Here is a 15,516-nt window from a genome sequence, read left to right on the forward strand (position 1 = left end):
AATTAATGGAAGTGTAAACTTTGAAAGCGAAGAGCCTTAAGGCGCTGTTGGGGTTTGCAGTGGATATTTGTTATTTCGATGTTCTTTTTCATGGTCGCTATTTTAGACTGGTTCTGTGGATCTTTTATATTTTTCATGAGTGAAAAATGGCTGGGAGAATTAAATGTTCTAAATTTGCCATATTAAGCGATGATTTTTTCGTTCCACCTAAACATACGACGAATTTAGCCTCGAAGGCAGTGAAGAAGATGATGATCTTGGTATGACTGAAAATTTGTCTGCATCTGACTCCGTGGACTTCTGCAGCTGCCAAGCAAAAAGATAATAAAGTATCTGGAAAGCCAGCTCGTTGACCAATACCTTTTATTGAACCATTTGGTCCCTTAAACATCAATTTCATGAGAAACACATGCAGAAGGATCTCCACAGCCAATCGAAGTTGGTCCAAAGGAGAAACATCCAATTGACGATTTTACTAATGATGGTTAGGCCATTTTCCTAAATGGATCTCAAAAAAAGGAGAACAAATGGTATAAATGTTGCAAAACTTTACAAACATGAAATATCCTTTTGTCAGCTCAAATGCCCAAAACTGTTTTTTGCTTAATTGCAATCAATTTTAATTAATCCTTTCTTCAATGAAAATATATACGATATGTAATATAAATCCTCAACGCACCTGTCTATAGTTTTGTCAGCTAAAGCACCAACAAGCAGCTGCCCTAGCCGAAGGGTTGATGCGTGACTACCATTCGGAATTTAGACCGAAATGAAGAAAATGTTTTTTTCTAATAGCGGTCATCCCTCGACAGGCCCCATTCGGAATTTAGACGAAAATGAAAAAAAAAATTTTTCTATAGCGGTCGTCCCTCGATAGGCCTCCAAATGTATTTTGGCCATGAGAAATCTTTTCATAAAAAATATCTGTCGTTCGGAGTCGGCTTGAAACTGTAGGTACCTCCATTTGTGGAGGAGGACGCCAGGCCACATATAGGAGGAGGAGCTCTGCTAAACACAAAAAAAAAAATGGTGTACGCGTGTATATATATAAATATAAAGCACCAACAGTGCCCGTTCACTTCTGTTCACGAAATGGATAACAAATTAAGTGAAATGAAATCTGAATGCCACATTTGAGTTAATCGGACTTAAATTAGTCATACAAAAATGTCTGGTATTTTTTTTTCGTTATTATAGAAATTAGTGTTAGAGGGCTAAGTTATGTAAAATTATGTCTTGGTTTTGGCTAATAAAGCTCCTATGTAATATATGTTAGCCAATTTTTTGAGAGATACCTATATGAGAAGAGGAGTAAAGAATACCTTTGTTCACCCGTTGGAAAATCTTATATTTAGTGCGATTTGACCAATATTTAAAAAATATTTTAGTGAAATGAAATGAAAGGGAAAACCGACCTATAAACTGATTTATGTGTCATTTGTGTCCTTTAATACGAGTGTTGGGTTATAACTTCGTAGCGTTTCTAAAGAAGACTTTTATTTACACAAAAACAATAATTATATCAAAAAATGTATCAGTTATATATTTGCCGTTGCTGTTTACAACCTCTTCCCACCTCTCGACCAATTTTTCAAAAGAGTCGTTGAGCCAGTTTTTAAGGACCTCTTCTGACACCCTTCATATGGTTTCACAGGGACCGGAAAAGATGGTAATTGGTCGGTGTAGAGTCCAGACAATACGGGGGATGCGGAAGCTTCTCACATTCGAGCTCTTAAAGTGCGGCTTAGACGACTTGTGCAATATGGGGCCTGGCGTTGTGGTGAAGGAGTATGGTTTCACCATGTCGATCAGGACTTTTCAGTCGAATAGCCTCATTCACGCGGTGTAGCTAGACAATGTAGAGCTTCTTGTTGACCATGGTAATCTTTGCGAGAATCTCCCAGTGCACCATGCTCTCGCAGTCCCACCAAACACAAATCATGCTTGGATGAAGATCCGGCTTGACTCTTGGCTTTGGCGCACCTCCTGGAGCCGCCCGCTCCTTTCTCTGCTAAATAATATATCAATATCATTACTCATCTCCCGTGACGATTTGGTATAAAAACGCTATTTATGACTGTGTGTTGCTCGATGGCGAGCGAGATGCTGAGAAGCAATTTAAAGTCGATTTTCTTTGTTTTTTCGTTGAGCTCGTGAGGCACTCAGGCTCCCAAGTTTTCGGTGAATCCCATTGAATGAAGGTCATTGATAATCGTTTTACTATCGCAGTTAATTTTTTTAGCCAATTCACGACTGGTTTGGGGACGGCTCTCCTTCAGAAGTGATTTGAGACGTTGAGAAGGCATTCCGCTGCGGGACGTACCACCGACGTCAAAGTCGCCATTTTTGAACATTGCAAACCATTTCCGTGCTGTAGACTCAAATATGACACTTTCTTTATACAGTTCGCAAACGTCCCGGGCTGCGTTAGCTGCTTCGGCAACTTTTTGACCTCGATGAAAAGCAAAGAACAGCGTTTAAAATTAAATATCTCAAAAATACAATTAACATATGAATATTGAATACATGAATATTGACCCTTGCCCAAACAGCAAACAAATCGTTGTAAAATAAAAGAATATAAATATAAAAAACGCTATGAACTTATTTTTCAAAGAAATCTATGAGTTCAGTGAGCAAATTGGCAGCCAAATCCTCCTTTATCTTGATGTGATGAAATGTTTGAAATAAAATTGCGTGGGAGAGAAGCCTTGAGGTTAAACCCCCTTTTAAAGATCTATTTTCCAGTTTTAACTAAATTTATTACACTCTGGAGAACTGCTGATAAGGAACCGCACTCTTTATTTAAAGTTTTACTTAAAGTTTAATTATTTTATAATATAGCACAATGCATACGTATACAAATGAAGTACTATAATATTATATGTGCGTTAGTCACCCATTCAGTAAAGCAACACCAAACCATTTTACTAACTAATTTCTACTATGATTCAGAATTTTAACTCACAAGGCCTTCATACTGATAACATCGCAAACATTATACAACTATTTTAATGATGTGTATCTATGTACATATATTTTTTTCTTTGCGTATCACATATCACTTTTCAACCCTTGTCTTCCGACAACCACAAAAAATGCTCATTGTACGAAAGGTTTAGGCTTGGTGAAGCTGTGAAAAAAATCTTGAAAAAATCCATTTTTTGGCTAGTTGGTTTTTTATAAAAAATCCATTTGCATACGGAAATAATTCAAAATCTAAACGAAGCGACGGTGCCAGGATATCATTTGGTACCAATTTTTTGTAGGAATTTATTTACATATATATTTTTTTTCAATAGAAAAACTTAAATCGCTGAGTATTTACGGAGATTAATATGCCGTGCATCTGGCAGCTTGTCTATTGGATACCGGAAAAATTAGCCAGGATGCGATTTCACTTTTATTCTGAACGTTACGCTTCAGGCAAAAAGGATTCATTCACATGTATGTCGGCAATGTGTGTTTATATTTTAAGCAAAGTTGAGTTTGCATTGTTTGGATTGACAAGCGGATGTTTTGATAGTGCACAGTCACACACTAGTAAAGCATTTGTTTAGTATATTTCAAGTGATTCTAAAAACACGTATGCACTAGGGATGACAATACCGATTATATCCGATTATTCCTCTTTCTTAACGCATCTTTAATATGCATATACGATTTTAAGAAAGATCTTGATACTATACTTCTAAAATTATAACCTGAGTATTTTTGTGAGGAAGCAGATTTGAGTGAGTGAACTAATGTAAACGAAAGGGAACATTTTAAGGAAAAATGGTATAATTTATGAAATTAATCTACGAAAAGTTCGAAAAAATGGGAAAACTTATAAATTATTGGACGCGTCGCGATGCGCTGTTAAATCAAGTTGGAATATTTTGTAATGGTGAAAATTGGGGTCGTTATCTTACAATGACTTTGACAGTTGGACGGACAAATGTTGAGGTTGAAAGATGTTTTTCATCAGTAAGCTTTTTATGTAACGGTTTCACATCAAGACTAAACTACAGCACTTTAAACCCTTTGCTGTTTTACGTACTCATTTTTAATGGAATAGTGATACGCTTTTGTTTTTAAATATGATTTTAGTTGTATACGATTACCTATATTTGCTTTGTGGAGTACGAAAAATATACGTAGAGATTTTGTTTTTTATATTGCCTTCCAGAAACACTCGATTTTTAAATATAATTTAAAAGTAAATTACTTTAAAAGGCAATAAATACGAAACATTTAATATCAGCTTGTCTCAAAACTTAATTTTTCCTTTTTATTTTATGATATGTTTAAACCCATTCAGTTATTGAATTCTACTCATATTTAAAACGGTATGTTCCAAGGTGAGTCCCGTGGAGAGTTCCACAACCTCGGTATTACTTTAAAAATATCTCGAAATCTCTGGATAAAAATTTTCCGTTAATATTACCATCTCTAGCTGATACATATACACGAATACCTGTGTTGATCTCTGTATAGATGCGTGTTTCAGTTTAAGATACTGAATTGATATTTTGTCTTTACAGATTCTGAGCGCATTACCAAGTTAGGAGTGTGGAAGAAAGAAAAGCAATGCCCTACTCAAAAGCTTGCCACCCATAGCGGTGAATATCATTTCATAAATATAGTTCAAAATTGCGCTGTTAGTTGATTTTCTGGCCAGAAGCTGTTAACCGTTGCTGATTCATCTGCATAAACCAGTGATTTGAGAGACGTGCAAAAAAAAATATGGTTTAATTGGGCAATTGTAGACTATTAATATTTTTTGAGATAATTCCGTAAACTAAAGCTCGTCTTAATAAAGTGATAGTTTCCCCCGCGTAATCGAAGGTCGCGAATTATTTGCCTTCAGTCCCCCCCTCTGAAGTTTTCGTTTACTCCTGTTCTCTTGGTCCAATAGTGCCTCCGGTATGCAAACCACATCACGGTGCTGAGATCTTCGTCAATTTTGCTTATTCACATATCCGATATTATTAAAAAAAGATTTGGTGCTCAGAACATAATTTGGAAGGAATGGAATTTCCGTAATTTGTAAAGTTGTTCAGCTACAATCCTTTGCGTGATGAGTAGATATTGTATTTTTCGCGAGTATCATACCGTTAACCTGGTTTCCAAGCTTACTTTTTACAAAAAAATATAAACTGACAAAATGACATCAAAAGCTGTTTTGAATGCGGCCGGCTTACGGTAGGCAATTGGATAACACCCAAGTGCATTTCTGGCACGTAAAAGCTTTTCATAACAAACTATTTGCTGTTCGGAGTCGGAATAAAATTTTAAGTACTTTTTTCTATTAAGTCTATAGAAATGCACACCACAAATTAGAAGGGAAGCTCGACGAAACATTTAATAAAATATATACGACATATACCGGATCTTTCCTGTTCGGGTATCTTTTTTCACAGTGTTTTGTTTTAAAAATTCTCAGAATTCCGGATTGTTGCCAAATGCTAAGTGAAAAATTTATAATTTGCCAAATTAAATTCAGCTACGCTCGAGAAAAGAATAATAATAATTAGAATCTCTTACGTATGTGGTGGATTTTGGAAAACTAATATACTTATCGCGAAATTGGTGAAATTTTCGGTCGTTGTAAACGTCCCCCCACCTTCCGGGCGGAGAAAGTTAATCGTCAAATTTGAGTCGTCTGGCTTGGTATTATTATGTATTATTACTTATTAATATTGAATTTATGCCATATACGAAATTTGAAGATTATTTGTAGGTTATATTTTAACCTCAAAATAGATAACAAACAAATCAGTTGTATTTCGGAGGAGGATAAGTATATTTCTTATTATGAAAATAAAAGTTAGATTGAGGATTCTTAATTAAAAAAAGCATACTTTTGATAAAAGTTTGTTAGGGAAGAAATAAGAAGGCTCTGGCCATGTGCGGTGTGGCGCCATTTTGTTAAAACCATGTGTGGGTGCTGAAGGAAGGATGTTCTCTCATTATTGGCAGAAAATAAGCCTTCAGCATGCGTCGAAGGACACACCGTCATTAAATTTAAAACCTAATTCTGCCATGGTGTCTAGTATTTGATAACTTGATTTCTTTGAAATCGTAATTTTTTTGGTTAATTGAAGAAGGAATATACAATTGCTACAATATTCGGTCCCCCACATCCTGCGATATGTGATATTGGTTTTGGCGCGTCTATTCGATTGGACACCTTTAAATTTTTTTTCTCTGAAGATATGTAAGTCACAGGCCTACATTGATACACCACCTGAAATAATTGAGCACTTGAAAGCTAAGAATTGATGCGTTGTTGTGGAATTATTGACTACGAAGAGTGCATGAAAATTTGTTCCGAACGCGGCGCCAATATGAGTACCATAAAATTATCTGCCTAATAACACCAATTTGGTGGATATTGAATACATTTTTGTAGTCTATTTCCATTTAAGCTTATCCGTCTATCAAAATAAACACCTTTATTTCGGAAATATCATTTATCATTCATAAATTGTACAACCTCTACTACATACTAATGTCAATAAATAAATAAAGAATTCTCATTTCAAATATGAGTATAAAAATCAGATGAGAACTTTATTTAAGAATTAAAAAATTATTTATTTATCGATGGTTCATCTATCACATCCTTCACATATCCAGTTTAAGTTGAATCTCATTAGATTTAAAAAAGTTTCTTCTCATCCTTAGAAGAACATATACATATGTACATTGAATTTTTTGCTCATTTCAATTAGTTAACTCATTTTAAAGCATTTATGAAAATATTTTAGCTCCTTCTAGCTTTCAGCCAGTTTTTCGCATCATTTCTGTATTAATTATTAATTAATTCACACCTGCGTTTAGTTTGATGGACGCAGCTGTTTCTCGGTATCCGCTGCGTTTTTTTTAATTACGTGCATCTTTAAAGTTTAAGTGACACGAGCCAGTAGCTATGAAAAAATCAATTAATACTAAATACTATCGTAAAGTTGTAATTGACCGTTACTCAGGCAGTGAGTGTCCTTTTCACATAGGCTGAGGTGCGTATTTGCATATTGAAGAGTGTTGCAATTAACGTCGACGCCAAACCGGTTAATGGAAATTTAATTGGCCTATAAAAAGAATGATAAAATTAAGAAATTATTTTAAATGAACACAGTACAATATATGGTTTTAGTAATTATCTTCTACCTTTAAAATTTTCAATATTAATTCATCTTAATTTTTTATTTTTATTTCGTCTAACTGAATAAACTTAAGTGCTCGTGAAAAGTTTGCTTTCGCCACTACAATATTATCAACAATTCCAAATGGGTTCGCACGTGAACCTGCAGGAAAACAAGCCAAACTAGAAGCAACACAAAAACCAAAAATAACTTTTCTTTGAACATAGCTGGCAGACACTTCTGCGTCTTGGCGCAGTTGCAATATGTAATTTGCATATTAAAGTGGATGCACGCTGGAATCACTCAAACATAATTTACATGTATCCCATATGTCCTTAAAGACATGTTGCCGCCAGTAATACATACTCGTACATTCACGGGCTGACCATTAAAACCCGTCGGCTGGCTGGTCGGTTGGTCGGCCTACCTCATTTGACAACGATATGTTTATGACTTGGTACTTACAATTATTCATACGCACACACGCACATTCATATCTGTTCAGCGACAACTTAAACAACGCTCTTGATGTTGTCTGCAACAAAAAGGATGCCACTACTGAACTGAAGATGAGAATCCATCCGTACGATTTAGCAGTTGTGCGTAATCAGCAGAATATATTCCAGTTGCACCGGTCCTAAAAACTCCAATGGAAGAAACTTTGCAAATGCATAACCCTTCTTGTATTCAATGTTAATATTGTTGTTGTCATTACATTACAAATTAAAGCATTTGGGTATGAGAGCAAATAGAGTAGTATACGTAGTAAATGCGCTAGAATATAACTACTGAAAAGCTTGCTCCTTAGGGGACGGTACTGGTTTTCGCCCAAGCGCACTTTATACGCCGACGCTTTGTGAAATAGCTATTGCCACCCCTGTAGAACTTTAGAACGTTTTCTGAATTGTTTATATTTCGAAGAGAACATCACACTGAATTCTGTAGGAAAAAATAAACTTCTAACTTAGCTCGCGCTTGTGTAGAGTAGAGTGTTAACGTAACACTAAGTGAATTTGAGGTTAGAATCTTCTATTTTTTTTTTCATTATGCCTAAATGTAATAATTTTCTGCCTTGAAAAAGCTCCTCATAAGAAACATTTTCCATTCGGAGCCGGTTTAAAGCTAAGTTGGCTTCATTTGTGGAAAACATCCAAACGCACATCACAAATATCATAGATAGGAAATGTAATCATAGGTATTTTATTAATTTCGTTTAATATTAACATTACAATTTTTAATTAATTAACTTTAGAGAGGTGCACAAGAATTATCCTCTTTAGCATTTCGAAATAGGATTATACTGCGACCCAAGTTTTAACCAAATTACTAGGCTACTGTTTTCATATGTGGGAACAACGATTTTGTGTCTTTACTTTTCGACTTCTATAATCACAACTTGAGCAGCATAGAAGGTGACGCTGCTGGTGCGAAACCGATAACCAACTGTGCCACCCTGCATTTACTTAGTACGGAACTAGACCTTTAGGAGCCTGCCCCTAGTGTTTACTGCATGGTAGTATAACCATACGCACACACATATACATATATGCACTTATTTATATAGAAGAACATAACCATTCGAAGGCGGTGCTGGAGATGTTATGCAGGGATGCAATTAATACAAGTGCTGCAGCATTGGCATTGTCCTTAGCCCTCTCAAAACTCGTATTGTTTGTGTATGCGCTGGAGGCAACGAAAACCCTGTGGGAAAAATAAATATTCATCTGCCTACTGTATTTAACGAGTTGAAACATATTTTGAATTGTAATACATTGTAAACGAATTCCAGGCAGGAAATTTTTACATTAGCTAGACTATCTAGCGTCTAGAAGTGTTCTGTGTATAAGAGCCTTAAAGAAATAAGGAATGCAATTCGAGAAGTTATCCGATAGAGGCGAGTGCAGAAGGGCGGCGGTGAAAAAGGACCAGCCCGAAAAAATATCATAAAATTTAAAGTGGTTAGTATTCTGTAGTTGCGGACTTTGAGATGATGTTAATGTAAAATCTTTTCTTTTCGCCTAAACAGCAGTCCGAACAAACTTTTGGGGCTCCGAGCATGATTTTGCTGACAGAATCAGAGCCAGAAAGTCGGTAGCCTCAAAAACAGAAAGAACAAATCAAGAAAACAGCCTGGCAGTGGATTCAGCTTGTTTGCTGCAGTTGCTTCTGGTGAAATTTCTAATTATTAATTTATTTATGGTATTTGTGCAAGTCAATGGATTATAATATCTTTAAAGGGAGTATAATTAAATTTATAATCCATTTGAATTATAAGGATTATAAAATTAATAACAGAAATAAGTAATATATAATTTTCAATGTCTTTGAGAAAATCTCTATGCAATCAAATATCTAGAAAATAAGGCGGAATCAGAGACATACTCGGCCTGCGTATGATGATCTGACAGATCATCGGGCACTCGTGTAGATTTAAGTAAAATTGTTTATATAAATTCGATGTCTAATTTGGATGCTCCAAGAGTTTTTCTGATTCACGTAAGTGCATAAAACCTAAATGTAAACAGAAACAAAAAAAAAAACGAGGTTGTTTTTTTCACTCGCCTCTAATATTACAGCTTACTTTATATTGCCACAAATTCGCATTTAGTTAGGACTTACTAACTTCATAGTATAGTTATGATCGTGAGAGACCAGTTGTGGTTAGCGAGTTACGCAAAATTCCATTAATGTATTTAAAAAAATTCAATTTCTTTCCTATGGGGATGCGCTAAATGCCACTAAATAATCAGCAGAAGTTGCAGCTACGCTTTTGCCTTTCCTGTAATGTGGCATGAGGTCCACTTAATATTTGTTGCTTACTTGAGTATTTTTATTTTATTTTAGTATTCTTTTTGGATTTGTTGTTGTAACACTGACTGCTTATTGTTGGTTATCGTGCAGTCGCACAATGCGCCATCATTAAAATAATATGAAAAATGCATTCATGCGCACGCAGAGGGAAGGTGTTTATTAACAGATCGTTTGACGTTATAAAGTTGGTGAAAAAATAGTGGCATTCATTGGCGACAACCGGTGATGCAACTGCAACTGCAACTGCCTCCGCAATTCTTGATGCCGCTATCCTTTCAGGGTGTTATTTGTCGTCCCTTCTTTTGCTGCTGCCGCCTCAAGACAATACGATGTCTTTCAATGCTGCTACGGTCCTGTTCTAAAAACTGCCCTTACAAAATACATATATACCGGCATGCATATGTACATATGTATGTATGTATATAGAGGCATGCATGTATGGACTTTGGCAGGGGATGCAAGGGAATATTTAGGTATATAATTTCTTTTTTACCCTCAATACTTGTTTTCTTTCTGAGTGCATTTGCGCTTTCATAATTGCAAAGTGTAATTGAGTCGCAATGACAAGATTGCAGCTACCAAGCCAAAAAAATAAAAACACAGCAGTAATGGAAAATGGCCTCAACCGGTAGCGAGTGGACAGGGAAGTCGCCCGATGCTCATTAATTCAAGTACAAAATCACATGTCGCATGCGAGTGAATAAATAAGTGGATGTCGCGCCTGGCGGCTGCTGTCAAGACCAGCTCTTTAAGATGCCAACACCCGCTTTGCCATCACTCTGGTATTTTAGGCCGTGTGCAATATTTTCGGGTTTCTTCTGTTTTTCTGTAATGAAAATGCCTACTTAGGCACTTAGGTAATAATGCTTTTTTTATTTATGTAGCTCATTCCATCGGAGCATATAATTTATGTAGAGTGCAGCTTCGGATGGGAGGCGCATTGGCTGCTACCCAATTAGAGTCAGCTGCGTTTATAAAAAAAATTGCCGACTATGCTTCATCGAAAATTTGTTCGTTCCATTTTAAATGTCGCTTTATTGCTATTCGGCTTCTATATTATATATTTTTAAAAATAATGTTTAGCCTTTTTTTAATTCTTTTTTTTTTGTTATTTTTTTTCTTTCATTTTGTTTGGCATAATGCAATTTAAACAGTGTAAACCCGCTGCAGTCCCATAAATAATAATTACATTAATTACTATTTTTATCTGAAGTGTTATTTTGACATAATTACACTTGCATTGCTGGCCATCAATCGCCAACCTGACCACTGATGCTTTGCCAAACTGGGGGCCAGGTTAATTGGTGATGACTAGCACTTATAGTTACACACATATATTTATGAAGACATAAATGTTCGTCGCTTAATAACAACTTTGGTAAGCCATTAGCGTCGCAAAAAACAATTGTTATAATGAAATAAATAATCAATAATTACATGCAACACATTTTAGCAGAATATACTTGCATAATATTCACCTGCTACACATCTATACTATAAATACACGTATGTATGCATATTTTTATAAAAGCTTTATAGATTTAGCAATAAATTTTAGGTATTTAGAACACAATAAGTGCTGAGCTGCAATTATTAATTTCTACTAGCGACTTGAATACTGAGCCTCTTCAGCTTATGATGAATAAATTGATATTAACCCTTAACTGTGTGCGATTTCGAAACCAGAAATTTCCATAGTATCAGAGGACATGGGGGGCTGAAAGCAAGCCGAATCTATTCAAGATGATAGCAATAGTACAGAAACAAAGTTACATCTACTTTGATCTTGCTTTTGGCTTTCATATTATCAAAGCAAGCTGATTATTTTGAGGCGGATGAATTCGCTTGGATGGAAATAATTGATTTTCAGAGCATTGTTGATGATCGGATTGAAAAATACAAACAAAATCGTACACAATTTTCAAATTACATATATTCTAAATAAACATCTCATTTTGGCAATCTCCAAGTAAAACGAAATTAAAGCAGTTATTCGCCTTGGGCGAATCTATTCAAGGTGGTAGCGGTAAATTGACCAATTTCTTACTTTTCTTTCGCCGTGTCCATGTGTCTGTCACTAATACTTGGCTGACAATCAATAGTGCCACCACCTTTAATAAATAAGCTGATTTTTTTTGCTTTCGCCGTGTACATCAGGTTGTCTGAGCCGATATGTGAAAGCTCACATTGTCTTGGCGAAGAATAATTCCACTGCCCCAGTTGGTTTTTCTTAATTCTTCGAAAACTACAGGTTCTTTACCACTCAGAATTGAATGTTTTAAGTTTATCTAGTGGTACAGTTGTGACATGACCAGATTTTCCGAAAAACAGGAGGCCAATTGGTTTGAAGTGCGAACAACTTTTTTTGGACTAAGCTCCAAGAGTTCTCCAACAGTGCTTTACACCAATCGGCACGAGCCCTTTTTGGGCAATTGTCAAATAATGAGGTATCCAATAAGAAAAAATCTTTTTGACGGCCAAATGTTCATGCAATATTGAATTTACGAGTATGCTGGTTCCATTAATGCACAATTGATTGTTTCAGCCCTCGATAGGAGGGCTGACGACAACTGACGACAAATAACAAACGGTCGAGTCATGTGCTCACGACGGCATAAGATGGAATAACATTATCGCAACATTTTCTTTGCTGCAGATGCAAAAGAAACCTCGATAGAGTATAACTTACATACGCCCATGTGAAAGGAACCTGAGAGCATACCACACATACCACTGGTATGACGGCACTGAGATATTAGAAGACGAGCCTAGAGCATGAAGCTGGCTACTAATATGTTGTACGTGGGTGAATAGTATTGGTCCATTTAATGGACACCGTTCTGGGCCTTCCCGAAGAAATGCAAGGTAGTTCCGGGAAGGGAGTCTCCCTAGAAGGGGCGGAGGGATTGTTTTAGTGGCTACACCATCCGAAGCAGTTAACGACGGTCGCTGTAAGTGCGAAGGCACTTTAAACCCTCCTCAAAAAAAAAAACAAAAAAGAGATTGTTTCTCGCACAACAACCGTTTTTGAACGGCCTTCACGAAATCGATTTGAAAGGATCAACGGCCACGTTGGACCTCGTTTTACCAGCGTTGCACACTCGGTAAGTATGGTGATTCAACGTCAGAAATCTAAGTTAGTTGATCATCTTTTGAGCGAGAAGAATCTTTCAACTCACTGAAAAAAGAATAAATAAAGCTCGTAGGTGAAAGCCTTATGCTAAGAAATACCAAACGATTCAATAAAAATATTCAATTACCATACAGCTCATCATATGTAGTGTTGCAAAGGCGCAAGCTACAAAAGGCAATCCTCGTAATATTAAGTTTCAATAAACTTAAAATTGAAAGATATTAATAATTGAGTTGAGAGAGTAATCAGTCGATTTGAAGCGTATTAGATATGTACCCTGTTTTTAGTTGTTAAGTAAAGGGACGAAAAACATTCTTGACGTAGCAGAATACTTGAAGTCTGGCACAACGAGGTTACAAGGCGATGTGACTAGTCAAATGTTACTTTAGAAAAATTATCATTTGGGCATCGCATGTGGATTAATGTATATATTCTTCATTGATTGATTTATTGGAAGGTAAATCTATTAAAGGTAGTACCGGTAATTCAGCTGATTTTTTTTTCTTTCGCCGTGTTGAACAAAGCGAATTCATTCTTTGCTTTCTACTTTACCAATACTTTGCCATGACAATCAAACGTACAAACCATTGTTGTTGGTCTAGTGCCACCACCTTTAATGAATGCGTCTTGATTTATTATGATTTTTGTCATTTTTATCAATGAGGACTCAGTGGGTGCTCATAAGCTTCAACTCGACTTGAACAATCTTCATCGATAGTGCATGAAGTGGCGTTTGTCGTTTACAACGCATCCCATACACTTTCTAATAATATATTGGACTACAAAGTGTAACAGAGTTTAATGATCTTGGAGTTTTTTCCGATACGAAATTTTCCTTTAGAGGTCACATTAATTTTATTCTTTCGAAATCGTACTCGGTTGAGGGCTTCATTAATCGCAATGCATCTGAATTGACTGATCCGTATACTTATAAACTGATGTTTAGAACCTTTGTTCGATCTCACTTACGAACAACCTTCGACTAATAAAGCAGGCATTACGTTTCCTACGATTTGAGTCCCCTGTTTCATCCTATAACTCTCCGCTAAGGTTAATTAATTTAAAATCTCTAAAAAGGAGAAGGCCAGTGCTTTCATTTTCGTGTTGTTAATGGCATCGTCGACTGTCCAGATCTACTTTAGCGGATAAGCTTTAATGTTTCACAAATAAGTCTTCGCAATTTTTACCCATTTTATGGGGAAAACTTTAAGAATATATTTGCGATTAATGCACCCAATGCTCGTTCACTTCGAAATTATAATTCATTATCCAATTCTAGTTCTCATTTTGTTCAAATTTTAAAGTTAGTAGCTTAATATTGTATTTATATTGAATGTTAATATTAGTTACCAAATTTGGTTTGTTTGACTTTATATTAGTCTTTAGACTTTATACCTAGTCTGTACGGTAATTTGTACCGTAGAGTATTAAAATAAATAAATAAATATATATATATTATAATAAAATAAAGGACAGTCATGTATCAAGTCATGATACGATAGTATTGGTACAAAAAAGGTGCTTGGCTATCTTGGATTTAAAGGCATTAAATCCGAATATAAAAAGTAGTTTCTTATAACTAACTCCCTTGTGCTGTGACTGCTGAGAGTTGTTTAAAACCAAATTATCATATTTGACAACACTTCCAAAATTGTACAAGGACACGACAATCGCCTTCATTTGGACACGTTAAGTTTGAGGTTATTTCTTTTCTTTATTTATTCTAAAACTTAAATCCTCAGCAAGACCTAGGGGTGCTGCGAAATTTGTCAATGTTCTCGATATGTAAAGTAAATAAAGGGATAAACCTTGCGGTACGTAAAATGTTATTGGAGTTAATGGCATTCCAGTTATGCTTGGAAATAACCCTTCATTGTCTATTTGGTAGACTTCTTTACTATCTTTACTAATCTCTCTATAAATTCCATTATACAGTCTGTGTCAGAAGGAGTGTAGTTCGAAACTTTCTCGTAAACGCAACCAAACAAAAGTGAGTGAGAAGTACGCTAAGCGTTTTGAGGCGGTATTTTTATGCACGCATTCGAAAGGGCCGAAATTATCTTACGCCGCGGCTGCAAAATTGATTAAAAAATCAAAAAAGTCTGTTGTGATGTGGAATCAGCGGTATAAGGTGTACAAAAATGTTGATGACTTTTCCGAGCCGGGACTCTTCTTTGTGACTACGAAAAGCTCGCACAGTTCTTGCTAAAAAGGGAGTAGATGTGAGTATCAATACCATCGAACGCCGACTGAAGGAGGAGAACATATCCTACCGTCCCACATCATCAAAACCACTGCTCTCAGAAAAACACATTGAGAAACAACATTGAGAAGAAACAAGGCCAGTCCTCGATTTAAAGCAACTATTGTGTTAAGTTCGCAAAATCTAGTGCTGTTTGTCGACAAGCTAAGCAGAAAAGCTTGTTCAAAGCATGAAGAAGA

This window comes from Anastrepha ludens, chromosome 4, assembly GCF_028408465.1.
Source record: "Anastrepha ludens isolate Willacy chromosome 4, idAnaLude1.1, whole genome shotgun sequence".
Lineage (NCBI taxonomy): Eukaryota > Metazoa > Arthropoda > Insecta > Diptera > Tephritidae > Anastrepha > Anastrepha ludens.